The 13,424-nt window shown below is 47.5% G+C and overlaps 1 protein-coding gene across 1 annotated transcript in view; it reads left to right on the forward strand.

The window, feature by feature from the left end:
• Positions 1-9,673: 9,673 nt before the first annotated feature.
• Positions 9,674-13,424, forward strand: part of LOC8025400 (neuropeptide Y receptor type 2) — a 1,264,215-nt gene continuing 1,260,464 nt past the window's right edge. The window contains exon 1 of the mRNA XM_042287344.1: positions 9,674-9,837. The gene's annotated coding sequence lies outside the window, so the exon portion shown is untranslated. The remainder of the gene's footprint in view (positions 9,838-13,424) is intronic.

The raw sequence follows: 13,424 nt of genomic DNA on the forward strand, positions 1-13,424 counted from the left end.
TTCCCACTTTTCACAGGCGCTCGCCCCTACGTGGTGCATTTTACTTAATAATTTATCTACTGTCTCAGTAAAAACTTCATCCTTAAAAAGATTATTATTCATTTTCCACTGGTCCCAACGAAACTGTTTTTTTTTTCTTTGAAACCACCAAAATTAAAGGAAACGAGTGCATGATCAGAGAAAAATACCGACAATATATTATAATCTTCATATCCGGTTAAAAGTTCAATTGACACGTAAGCTCTATCAAGACGGGCATGACTCGAGGACTGATAATGAGTGTACCATAAACAGTCGTTGGTACTTTGGTACGTCGCGACATCCTGCAAACTGTATACCGTAATCAACTCGTTTGAAATAATTGCACTACTGTCGCTTTGTCTTGTAATTTTGGCTCGGTCTCGTGTGCCACAAAAGCAGTTAAAATCACCTAACAAGACAATTTTACGTTGAGAATCTAAAGATTGGTCAATGCTCTGAAAAAAACATTTTCCCTTCGTTAATGTCGTTTGGGGAGTATACATTTATGATACGATATTCAACATTCGAAATAAATACTACAGTCGCGAATGACGAGTCGACCAATATTGTTGACTATTACTGATTGGACTTGTGCGTTCAAAGATTTTCGTAAAAACAACATACAACCCCCGGACATACCATTTGCCCGCGACACGCACACTTCGAAAGAGTGCAAGAAAGAAGCCAGTAAGCATGCGGTCTCTTCGTCACTTCCAACTTTGGTCTCCTGAATTGCGATGACATCTATAAATTTTTCGATTAGGAACCTCTTTACCTGATATTGCTTGCGACGCGTAGCAAAGCATCGAACGTTAAGTGTCGACAATTTCAGGTTTGCGACATAAATACACGCCGTCGCATGTCAGGGGCTCACCTCGTCCAGAGAACCGCACCAGGTACCGGCTCATAACCGCGTCAGCCGGTCGGCTTGTCCGGTGTTCTGGGTTCGGGAACACAAATTGCTGCGGGTCGAGGCTTTCTCCGCCTCGTAATCACCGTCTTCACAGGCAGCTACTTCGGGTTCGATTCATAGCCAACCTTAACCGCGTCTGAGTCTGAATCCGAATCGAGTTCCCGTGGTCGTTTCAAGGCCAAAGCCCCAGTGTCAGCCATATCCACGTCGTCGCTTAGCTGCTCCTCAGAAGACGTCGTTGGCTCGATGGCTCTCGCCTCTTCCTCCTCCTTCCCCGGCGCAGAGTTGCATGGTGTTGTCTGGTCGAGGCTCGTCTCGGCCACGGCAACTGGCGTGACCTCCGTCATCTTCGGCAACTCTGCAGGCGCTAGTCGGTCGGTGCCATCCTTAGCTCTCTCCTCATTGTCTTTGGCAGCTGTAGCAGCACTCGCGGCGACTTCCTCCGCGTCTGTCTCGTCCATGACGTGCTCGGCGTTTGTCTCGCCGCTTCGGGCACCTGCGGCCGCTGCACACTGGTCAGCGTCATGGCCGAGACGGTGGCACGACTCACCCTTGGGCACGCGGCCGTCACGGCGGATGTGGCCGGTTCGCTGGCAGCGCAGGCAGAGAGCCGCCCTTCCCGGCGCTACAACGAGCGCCAGCCCTCCAGCGATGAGCAGCTGATGCGGCACGTCGTCCAGTGTAAGCCCAGGCTTGAGCCGAATGACAGCCGTTCGCGGCATCGACTCGCAGCCCGCAATTCCTTGCACCCGCCACTTCTGGGTGCATACCTCGTTTACAGTGCCGTACGGCGCCGACGCCGCCTTCACCTCGTCATCAGGAACATGGTACAGCATCCAGTGAAGCTTCAGGCGGATGTCTCGGTTTCCCGGGTCGATGACGAGGCACCGCCGCCCCTTGACGACGAGGTCGCCGGCGGCAAGGGCATTTCGCTTTCCCTCGGGTGACTTGAAAGTCACAGCCCAGACGTGGCTCATCTGGTATGCCCCGAAAGCGGTGACTTCGGGGAGCATTTCCAGACGCTGCAGGGTGTTCCGGAAGTCCTCTACTCGGTACAGGCGGCCACGAACGTTAGCATGCAAAACTACGGTGTTTAACACCGCAGAACCAGTCGGCAGGGGTGGCAGAATAGTCGGGTGGTCAGTAGACGCTGCGTCTTCCCTGATACCGCGGCCTAGGCGGGCCGCAAAAACCGCTCCGCTGGAGCTCATGATTCCACGTCCGCACGCGCTGGTGTTCGAAAGTGGAATGAGCTACTGAACGAACTCTTTCATTCGTAGTAATAAAGCAGGTCGACTGTATGTCGGAAGTTTGCTGCCGATTTTTCTTTAATACATGCACTCCCAGCTTGAAGTCGGGCAGCACCACGCATTGGCCACATTCGCACCTCGTAAAGAACCCGTACGAGTGGGTATTCAACTTCAAGTACGCACTCCGTGCTTGACGTTTGAGCGAGCGATGTCTTCAGCCACGAGAAGAGACGGCGACTCGGCGACGTCTTCGTGCAGTCGGCTTGTTGGTCGGGCGTGTCGTACGGAATGAATATCAGTCATTTTGATCAGTCACAAATTTCTCTTTCGAAGGAAGACAGAATTCGCCGATACCGTGAACGACAGTTCTGAAGTACACTCTACGAAAAAATGGAGGAAAAAGTTAACAACGGCGCGCCTTCCTCCCTTCAACTGACGCGCCCCAAGCGGACACGAGAAAAGGAGAGGAACGAAACGTTTTCTTCCTTTTCTAGGCAGACGGGAGAAAACTTCCTCCCTCCCAACTCATATTCTTTCGGTTTCGTTTTTCGACCATGTCGCGCACGTTGTTTTATAAATGTTGTTAAGTTGATTGAGCTTCAGGGGCAGCGAAGGCCGCCTGTAATTCCGTCTTCTAGTCGAAACGTGCAGAACATTTCGGATGCATTGACGTTTTTACCACTAATTTTATAAAACGAGCAAACGAAGCCGCTAGAAACAGCGAAGTTCCGGAGCAGTGCCAGCAGCGCTACGTACACTGGGTAAGATGGCCTCGTGGCCTCTCCGGGTGATTGCGGGACTCACATGGAACTACAGTAGCGGAACTACGCGGAACTGCGTCGACGTTTTTGACGTTATGGAAATCGCAAGAACTGCGCCCAAGACAGGCAGGTTTTGCTGCCTGCTGCCTGGGTACCTTCCGTGCTGTCTTCGGTTCTGTTTTCAGATGCCGAGTGCCAACCGGCGTTCAACGTGGTTCTGTATTTCTGCGTGTCAGCAACATAGCAGCAACATCGTGATGGCAGTGTTGTGGGTTGTGTACAGAAGTCTGCAATTATCGCCGATTTGACGGTGTGTTCGCGTATCAGTGGTGTAACAACAAGTTGAGATGACGTAAACTGTCGAGCATTGATGCCGCTGGTCGGGCCGTGATCGGAGGGGGCGGGGTGTGGCAGGTTGACGTTCCACTTTACATTAAAAAGTTTAAGGACACTGGAGAGATTAGGCATGTGCAATCGATCGACTTGCGGATAGTCATGTTGGAACGCTGGACTGAACAGTAAGCTCCTATCGTGCAGTGGCCAATGTGACTGTCAGTTGTCTCCTCACCGAGAGCGATTGCGCACAGGGGAAAGGACTGAACAGTACAAACTTATAACGGAAGGTACGTATATTTACAGTGTGGTCTTTCAGCATTAAAAAATAATAGCAGGTAAAAAAAAAAAAAGCTACCCTTTATTTTTCTCTTTAAATATACTACTGTTCCTCGAGATACTGCCCTTTAAGTGATTTCTCTGCCCGTGAAGCATCACTTCCAGCTGAGAGAATATCCGCTCTACAGAGATTAATTCAGGACGGCAATTGCAGCCAAATAGAAAAACAAACGTTACAATAGAAATACAGGCTACGACGTGCCGTACAGGGAAACAAACTAATGGCTTCGAACCGCATTGGAGCGGCTTGATTTATTGGCTTTCAAATAATTACGGCATGATCGAGCCTTTATACTTTTTAATTAAATATTCTTCCCCTGAGCCATTCAAAATACTCTCAGAGGTATGACATTGCTGAAAAAAACGAATATGCTGGGAATATTTTTTATTGTTTAGGGAGTCACCGAGAAATTCCGTACGTTCAAAACGACCAGTATAAAAGACGGAAACGCAGAGATCGAGTGTAGTGTTCGGGTTAGTGCGCCGTTGTATTGATGTTTGTATATGCCATCCAGTGTTGCGGAATGGGCACCCCCATTCCATTCCAATTTCATTCCGGGAATTACAGTTTTCGATAACTCAATTCCTTTCAACTAGGAATGGGGACACTGGGCCCATTCCCACTCCTGGAATGGCTGAATCGTTCCATTCCATTCCTCTAATTCCTAAACGCAAAAATTGGGACTTGACAGCGACATTTCGCAATGTTTCCGGCATAAGCAACATAAAGCTGACATTGTCAAACGCATAAACAATTGCAAAAAAAAAAATTAAAAAAAAAACGCTAAATGCTTAACAAAAGCACTAATTTTAGTAAGCTCACGGCGCTGGATTGCCTGAAGCGAAGCGTCCGCAGCGGTCCATCGCAGGTGAGACAAAGTATGCAGAGACTAAAGTCAAAGGAAATGAGCGGGCATCCGCTAGCTTGTTTGTAACCCCAACCCACTTGAATGTAAAACATATAACACAGAAAACAAGCATTAGAACAAACACCAAGTAAAAGGTAGACTTACACGTAAAAATGCAGTACAAAAAAAACAAGCGTCGGAGCAAAGCGCAAGAGGAGAAGTGAGAAGTGAATCTCGCTTTTTTCGCACTTCAAAGGAGTGCGCGCGAATGAACGTGGAAGGCGGCAAGGTTGGCCACCTGCTAAACAACGCTCCTCGAACTACAAGAAAACAATAACTGATCATCTTTCTGCGGCGGCAAGCGAGTCAACCAGTTCTCAGAGCTGTGCGAGTTATGAGTCGCCCCCCGCTCCCAGATCTCAGTCTGCGCGCGCGCGTGCATTCTCCATGCCGTCGCAAACAAAAAAAAAAAAAAAAATGTAATACAGGATGCACGATGAGGAGCCGCGCATGGAGGCTTCTTTGCCGCTTCCTTCGCTTGGTGATTGGTTTCTTGTTTCGCTCTCGTGTAACACCAGTAAAGCCCGCCGTCTGCGCGTCCGTGAAAGGCGCCACCGCCCCCCCCGCCCCCCCCCCTCCCCCATTTGGTTTTTGCTCTGACGCTTGCCTTTTGTGTTGCTACACTCGGCGACAACTTTTCTTGGCAATGCAGTGGAAGGTACGTCCCGCGTACCCTCTCCCATTTTGAGTGCACTCAGGCTCTCCTCCTCTCCCCGAAAATGGGGGAGGAGGAGAGCCTGCGTACACTCAAAATGGGAGGGGACGCGGGCCTCTACCTTCCACTGCATTGCCAAGAAAAGTTGTCGCGCAGTATAGCAGTTTCCCGCACATTTGTTTTTTTTTTGTGAGCAACTGACTCGCTGACTGGCTCCGTTTAGCTGAACATAACCCCCCCCCCCCCTTCCCGCTCAAAAAAATAAAAAAAAATAATAAAGAACCGGGCCCATTCCATTCCCATTCCATTCCGGGCAAATGACATCTAATTCCATTCCCATTCCATTCCCCTCATCGTTGCCGCCATTCCATTCCCATTCCATTCAGGGGTCGCGAAAATGCGGAATGACTCCGGAATCATTTCAACTCCAGAGTGGCAACTCCGCAACACTGGTGCCATCTATGTGTATGCGACTATGCGCTCAATGTATGTTCACCTGATGCTTGTAGTATGCGTAATGTGTCCACATGTGTGTATGGGAGAGGTCGCGGAGGTTCCCGAAGATCCCGATTCGTAATGCACTCTAAAAAAAGTCCGTGCGTCTGCTTTCCCGCACAGCACTCGGAGAGCCAATCAGCGCAACTTGCGGAGGCAGCTCAGCGAATGACAATGCCGAAACACATGTTTAGACCAAAAAACGCAGCCTGAGTTGTGACATTCAGCAATGCAAGCGTGACGTTTTGCATTGCTTAATGTCACAACTCAGACGGCGTTTTTTGGTCTAAACATGTTTCGGCATTGTCATTCGCTGAGCTGCGTCCGTAAGTTGCGCTGATTGGCTCCCCGAGTGTTGTGCGTGAAAGTAGACGCACACATTTTTTTAGAGTGTGGTGGCTTGAGAAAATAAAAATACTTTTTTCTAGAACATGAATTGGGCGGTACCTAGCGCCACCTAGTCTAGCTACTTGCATTACTCTGCTTGGCCCTGCCATCTGGTGGCAAACGATTCAACCTTCTTTCACGCAACGCTATCAACAGCGGTTTCAAGTTGTTTTTTTCGAGAGCGGCTTTTGGTTTCGCGGATTGGTTTTCCATTCCTCCGTGATGTGCGGTTGACGAAGGAATTGTGACTCGAGGAACAGCAAAGGTAAGACGTAAAGGGCGCGAAGTAACTGGGTATCGGTTGTCTCCGTTTAACATCGCAGTGCTGACGACGAGAAGACGGAGTAACTGCTTTCGAAACGAAAGTTTCTGTACTTGCGGGGGAATCTGGCCTCGGAAATAAACGCAGCTCGCGGAAAGCTCGTGTAACGCTTTTATTTGCTGCTCCTCTCGTCCCGTACAAGAGACGTAGCGTTCTCGTTAAGCCTCACAGAGCTCGACTTGCTCGGTTCAGGGCCGCCATATAGAGATGCAGGCGACGGAGGAACTATTTGCTCCCCTGCTTCAGGGACGAAAGTTTCTCCCTTTCTAAAGGAACATAGGTTACAAGACCGTTCCTCCCCTTAGGGAGGACTATCGATACCCTTTTTTCTAACAGTGTAGAGGTCCAACGTCCGTCGTCCGCTGCCATCCGCTAGCCCCACGATACGCGAAAGGACGCCATGTTGAGAATTATACAGTGAACGCACAGAATGGTTCCGGTTGTCTATGCTACATTTTTTTCAATCAACGTATTTGCAGCTTGTTGGAAGGCACAAAAAATGGGTTTCATATTTTTTTCTCTTTTTAATATTGACTGTGTGCCTTCAATGACTTACGAATTTGCTTAAATTTGGTGGTCGCGTCGAAACCTTAGAAAACGGCCCGTGACCACGGAAAAGAAAGTGAGCGCGACTCAAACCGCTCAGTTCTCGATCTGCGGTTTTCGGGCGGAAAGAAACCGAATTTCGAGCCGCAAATTCTGTTCTGGGTAGCTGGGCTCTCACATGCCACGTACAACTGAAACTCTCGGCGAGCATAAATACCCTGTCAGTGTCCCTTTAATGCAACTGTCCACCTCTTCATGCCTTACGATTTTTTCTGTCCCCAAATACTTTTTTCTGGTCAAAACTAAGTTTGGATTCATTCATACCAGGCACTAGACAATAGCATATAAAAGCATCAGTTGATTTAAAAATGTCGACTAGCCACCCTTTGGTCGATCTTATCTGAAATCATGTTATAATAAGAGAGTGCGAGGTGTTAGGTTATATTATCGATCGAAAGCAAAGTTCTTCCCTACGCAGATGATATTGCCGTTTTCTGTAACAATCAAGAAGGCATAAGTAAGGTCGTCAAACGGGCTATTTTGTAAGTGTTCGGGAAGCATCGCCAATTAATGCAAATTCGCTTGATTTTGGCATGGTTGCTGTTAAAGCACGCCTTCGGTTTTCTAAAAAATACAGTACTGTTTTGCCGCAAAAGTACGTTCGGGTATCCCTCGAACACAACCAGCTAGGACACTACCGAGGACTGTAGAGAGAACAAACTGAATACGTTCCAGAGAAAGCCATAGACTGGTATATTTTTTTAACGTTTGCGCGCGTGAATATTTGTAATGCGTTTCTTGTAGGGGAGCTCTGGTATCTACTCCAGTCACCGTGGATATCCAAAGTCTATGTTCAAAAGTTTCATAAAGTGTTCGCCGTCTTAGCGTAGGGATGGAGATGGGAGCAGGCCAAACAACAAACTTGTTTCTGTTTGTGCGAATTGGGGGTTTGAAATTGCCTAATTTGTTTCCGATGCAGCTCGCTTCCAGATTCATTTTCCTGCGTGGCCAAGATTTCTTTCTGAGTGCAGTACTACTAGTCAGACTGCGTGACGTACTCCCTGAATTTGACGCCTCGACGAGTAACGTCAAATGTGCGAGAGTGCGAGTGTTTTAGTATGACGTGATCGCGGCTTTTCGTTTGCTGAAGGTACAGGGTCCTTTCGAGCCCCCGAATGAGGTTCTGCAAAGGCGGTTGTACAAAAACCTTGTCGCCGTGGTTTTTCCGATCCCCGTGTACTGCTCTCCTCACCCTGCGGGCCCCGGTCGGTATGTCCTGAAAAAAGGCGAAAACGTTGCCGGTCCGGCAGTCTGTGATTTTTTTGTTTCCAATGGCATCGTGACACGCTCCCCGGCAAGCACTGGCCTGACGTCAAAACACCAGAGACAATAGAGCATATATTTCTGGAATACTGGGATGCAGTATATTACTGGGAAATTATTCAGCGCACCTGGAAAACGTCCTTGCCAATATCAGCCCAAGGCATCCGTTTCCTGGGAGCTGGAAACGAAGGGGGCGTGCCTTATGATATACTTATGTTACTGAGCCTACACGGCATGTAGAGGTTACGAACGTAGGTGCAACACGCAGATAGAGATGCCCAAATTGTCAGGAACAATTTTATGGAGAATGTTCTCTACTGACAAAAAAACGTGCAGTGTGCGCAACAAGCAGCCTGAATGACTGCGTGTTCTTTATGAGCTGATCAATTTGGAAGCCTGTTGACCCTATTGCGCCAGCCCGGGTTGGCGGACGCGGTTAGCGGTACGTTTGCTAAATTTGGCGTATTTATTTTTTTTTTAATAAAAAAAAATAATATATATAAAAAAAAAAAAGAAAAAAAAACATGACGTGGAGGAGATATGGCAACCCGCGCGGCTACCATTCAGAGGAACGGGGTTCGAGCCCCGCTCGACCCAGTTCTTTCTTTTTTAATTCTGTACTATTCAAGAAAGTTCCAGCTCATTCTGAGCTGTCATCGTGGGCTCTGGTGTTGAACATTCCTGAATTTACCGCGTGCATGAAATGAGCGGAAAAGGGCTGCTCCGAGACAGCCCGTTAACAACGCAGGATGTTGGATACTTTCAATTGTTTTTAGCAGGCGCAAGTTCGCGTTATTAAACCTTTATTTTCAGTTTTGCTTTCTCCAGTTTTTTTTTTTTTTTTTTTGTTACAATTTGGACCTTTTCTCATATTTGTCACTGGAGCAAAATCTCTCCCCCCATCGGGCAGTGGGCGCACGCGCGGCGTGCTCTATTTCTTCGAGGAAATCTAGTGCAGACGATCAAAGCGTGCTCAAGGGAAAAACGCAGAAGATGATGAGTCACGTAGACGTACTTATCGTCTCTTATCAGCTCATACGTCCAAAGGAGACGAGAGCGGGCGAGCATCATGATGAGCGTTTGAACGTGGCATTCCCTTTTTTAAGAAAATGTACATTCTTTTTCCCTCCCTCCTCCCCCGCTTTTCCCGGCCCTCTCTCTTCCTCAACAAAATAAAGAAAAACGCAAAAAAAAACCTTGACGTGAAGGAATCCAGTCCCCGCGCCATCGTTCATCAACCAACCTTTCGAAACGTTGGACCATGACAACAAACAGCTCGGGATCCCGGAGCGTAGGCCCTTCGGCGGGGATGCGCGAGCAACAGGCGTTCCAGAGGGCGCCACTGGCCAGCGCTCCGCAGCGGTCCTAGCCCGCATAAATACGGGCCGAGCGGCCGACTCACACGCCGTTCGACGATCGATGTCAAAGGCCGCTCCTCGCCGCCACCATCGGTCGCCCCGAGAAGTGCTCGCCCAGCAGCGCGACCGCGTGATCGGGAATTCCCTCGCGGCCCGGGAGTGTCTCGCCCGGAGCTCGGGACTGTGGCCCGCCCGCCGGAGCTCGACCGACTCAACGCCACTCAAGGTGAGCATCGACGGCATAGGAGAAGAAACTCGCCGAGCGTTGTTGTCCCCCTCTCGCATGTTTCGGAACGCATGTTCGGACTTCAAGAAACTCTCAGAAGCCATCCATAAACTGGGCTTCTGGTCGTCTCTTGAGTTCACGAATTGTATTCTATTATGATTATTACTACTTTAGCAGTGTGCTTTTTTTCGAGGGGAAAGATCGAGTGGGGCAAACTCACGCACGGACATCGCGATAAGTTTTCCAATGTCGCCCTCATCATCATTCCTGTTCAATTGACTCTCACGTGGGCGTTATTTTCCTTGGGGCGTGAGACACAACTTATGACTCATCAAAGAAGAGACAAAGGAAGACATGAACGTAGACATTTGCCTCGCCTCCTTGGAATCCCCTGTGCTGAGCCCACACTAAACTAGCTGCATCTTGGGAAAGTGGCGTCATCGCCTTCCCTGCCTGCTAGCCGCACAAAAACACATACTAACATACAGTCGACCAAAACCTCGCCAGGCGATATGGCTGATTAGTATGTTGCCATGAGAATCGATATTTTGGTTCTATCAAATCTTCCAAGTCTCGAAAGGGTCGTTTTGAACCACTCGTTTCAAATTCGCTATGGAGCTTCATAGTGCTGAAAGTGTTCCTCGCAAATATAGGCACCTTTGGCGTTGTGTCTGTAGTCAACATATCAATCATGTTTATCGACTCGGATTTCTTTCAGCCTTATTGTTCTTCTGGCCTGTTGAAAGGTGGCGAAATCCCTTTTTAAATTTCGCCAAGCATCGACGCCGCATATGGTGGTGGTGCGAAGCTGTGTGCATGTTCAGCCGATGCGTGGGTAGCCAACGCTTTCTATACAAGAAATGTGTTTTCAAAGCAGCGTGTCACTGGGGAAATTGGATCGTCTCACCATGAATGGAGAGGTCAAGGCGAAGCTGAATAGTCCATGAACCAATAGGACGACCATATCGGGAGCTTGGCATTACTTTCCCAGGATCTAGTCACTAGAGCCCAAAGGGGAGAACACTTGGTGTGCACAGCGACACAGGATCGCTTGCTATTGAAGCACGGAGAGTGTGCAAGCAGTTGATCGCTCGACATGAGCGGTGGTCCCAATTGGAGCGTCCCCAGAAATGTTGAGAAACCGCCACACGAAGGAAGCAATCGTGTAACCGGTCCTGAATTTCACCGATTCCGACAATAGCCTCAAAGTGAGATCTTGGCGCGCAGTTATGTCCGCGGCCTCGGTGGCCATACACGAGTTTTGGGACATTTTGTCTTTTTTCTAGTAAGTGACAGCAAATGCGCCCCAACCCACTTTGAATAAGACAAATCAAAAAGAGAATTTCCGCAAAAAGGTAGAATTGTACAATTTCTACGGGCAGTTATACAAAGATTAGGTGCCAATCAATAAAAACATTCTGTGTTCAAAAAAATAAATAAATGCGCAGAACTGTTTGAACCAAGATTATACTTCGCTTCCCTTACACAAAAATGCTCCACTTTCTACAGGATTTCTATAGAAAATAGTGTACAGAGGCTATAGATACTTTAAAAAAGTACATCCACTTTTATATCCACTGTCTATGGCTTTTTGGCCCTTTTTTGTTTAGTTTCTTTAGAACATAGTGTACTAAGATTGGACAAAGAACGTATAAAAATTGTATAAAAAACAGGTTGAGATTTTGACGATGCTTCCATTCCCTTCCTAGCGTCAACAGATCAATTTTTCGCGAAAATACTACGCATTATGTAAATTAGTTTTAGGTTTGTCAGGACACATCCATGGAAACACGCAATCACCACTTGTCGTGTACCGATACGCAGACATCACAAATACAAACGCGACGGATCACTCCTAACACAAGTAATGCAATAGTGTTGACTGGTCCGCCGCTATATATGCCGTACACTTGAAAGACGATCACTTGAACGAGGACCACCCCAGAAGATGAAAAACAAAAAAATTAGACGCATGTTGCTTTTCTTCGCGCATGCTTTATGCGAAATATAGTTTATAAGGGTTGGGGAACTGCTTCTCCAACTATAAAGCACTGCAAGAGGGGATCATTATTTGGCACAGTCGAAAAAAGCAGCCTCCGCAAGGAGGCTCCAAGTGAATCTGATGTCGCTTCTCCGCACTGCGTCTTATTATTCTGTCGGTTCTAGTCTATGCAAATTCTATAGAAATATGATGACACAAAGTCCCTTGAGACGTGGTGATAGAAATTCTATTGTATTTGTATCATCTGTACTCTATGGACTTCGCTTGAAAGTGTGCAGAAAGTCTATTGAAAATTGTCGATACCACGCAACTGGATAGGAAGTTGAATTAGTTGTTAAGTGTGGATAGGAATTCTATAGACGGCCTAAATATATAAATATATTTTTTTGTGAGGGTTCACTTAAAGTTCGAGCGTAGCAGAAGCTATAAGAGCAATCTCCGGGTTTTAAGCTTCTCTGCTAAGCGTGCACAGTCGTGCAGTGAAGGCATTCTTCAGGACGACATGCTTTTGCTAGTAGCTTCGGCTTCGCTCGCACGCGGAGTGAATGGAAGTATTGGCGGTTCATAACCCGAACTGCCTAAAACTCTGCAAAAGTATGTTGAGCGGCAGAACACGACCTCTTAAAGGCTATTTCTCATCGAATGATAACACCTATACTCCGTTTTATATTTGGTGTTCAACGGTGTCAACGCTTACGGCCCAAGCATGGGGTTTCATTTAGCTCCTCATTAGCGTGGAAGCATGCGCAAATAAACCGCAACAGAAAGCCGCAAAGGCGTTCAAATGTGCTTATCTGGTTGCGTGCACTCGTTTCGTCAGTTCTCCCGTTGGCGATCTCGCGTCGTGCGCTCACGAGTTATACATCGTGCACGTGTATACCGTATGCTTCACTTACAAGGCAAAGAAAAATACGCCCTCAATCTCGTATTGTGCATAGGCGATATAAATGGAATAGAGACTTCAGCATAATGATGGTAATAAAATATAATATGGAGCCCAAACTAGAACGAGCGGCAGCGAGGCGTTTTATCAAGACCTGTTGCAACGCCGAAATAAAGTAAATTCATATTTGCGATCACGGCTTTTAAGGCACAAACAAAAAAATGCGATGGTAACGCGAAGGTTTTATGCGCGTCTGAAAGAATAAGAACGTGTCAATTTGAATACTTTGGTTTCAAATGTGCCAGATGGCGTGCCGCGTTTTTGTCCTGGGATGTGGCCCCATGTGTACCCGCGAGTTTGGCCACCTGCAACACGGAAACACTATTGGTGTTTATTTTTTTCTCCCTTTCTCCCCATTGTTTTACTCTAACTATGATCGTCCAGTGTATCCGGTCAAGGAGCTTCACTTTAAATGTTTTATCAGAGGAACCTATAATTGCTCTTTCTTGTTACCAAGTCTAAGGAAGACTTAATCATTTGGACTGGTTTGGGCGCAAAGGTCTTATTATATTGACTTGGTTGTAAGCTTCCCGTGCCTATTTTTTCTCCTGCTAGGTCGACTCACACTTGAAATGAACACTGCCCCCACACAGCTCGCGAAGAACTAAACAATGTGATATTTGTTTGTGGCCAGGCGAATGA

Source organism: Ixodes scapularis, unplaced genomic scaffold, assembly GCF_016920785.2.
Source record: "Ixodes scapularis isolate PalLabHiFi unplaced genomic scaffold, ASM1692078v2 PGA_scaffold9__187_contigs__length_104089568, whole genome shotgun sequence".
In the NCBI taxonomy this organism is placed as follows: Eukaryota; Metazoa; Arthropoda; class Arachnida; order Ixodida; family Ixodidae; genus Ixodes; species Ixodes scapularis.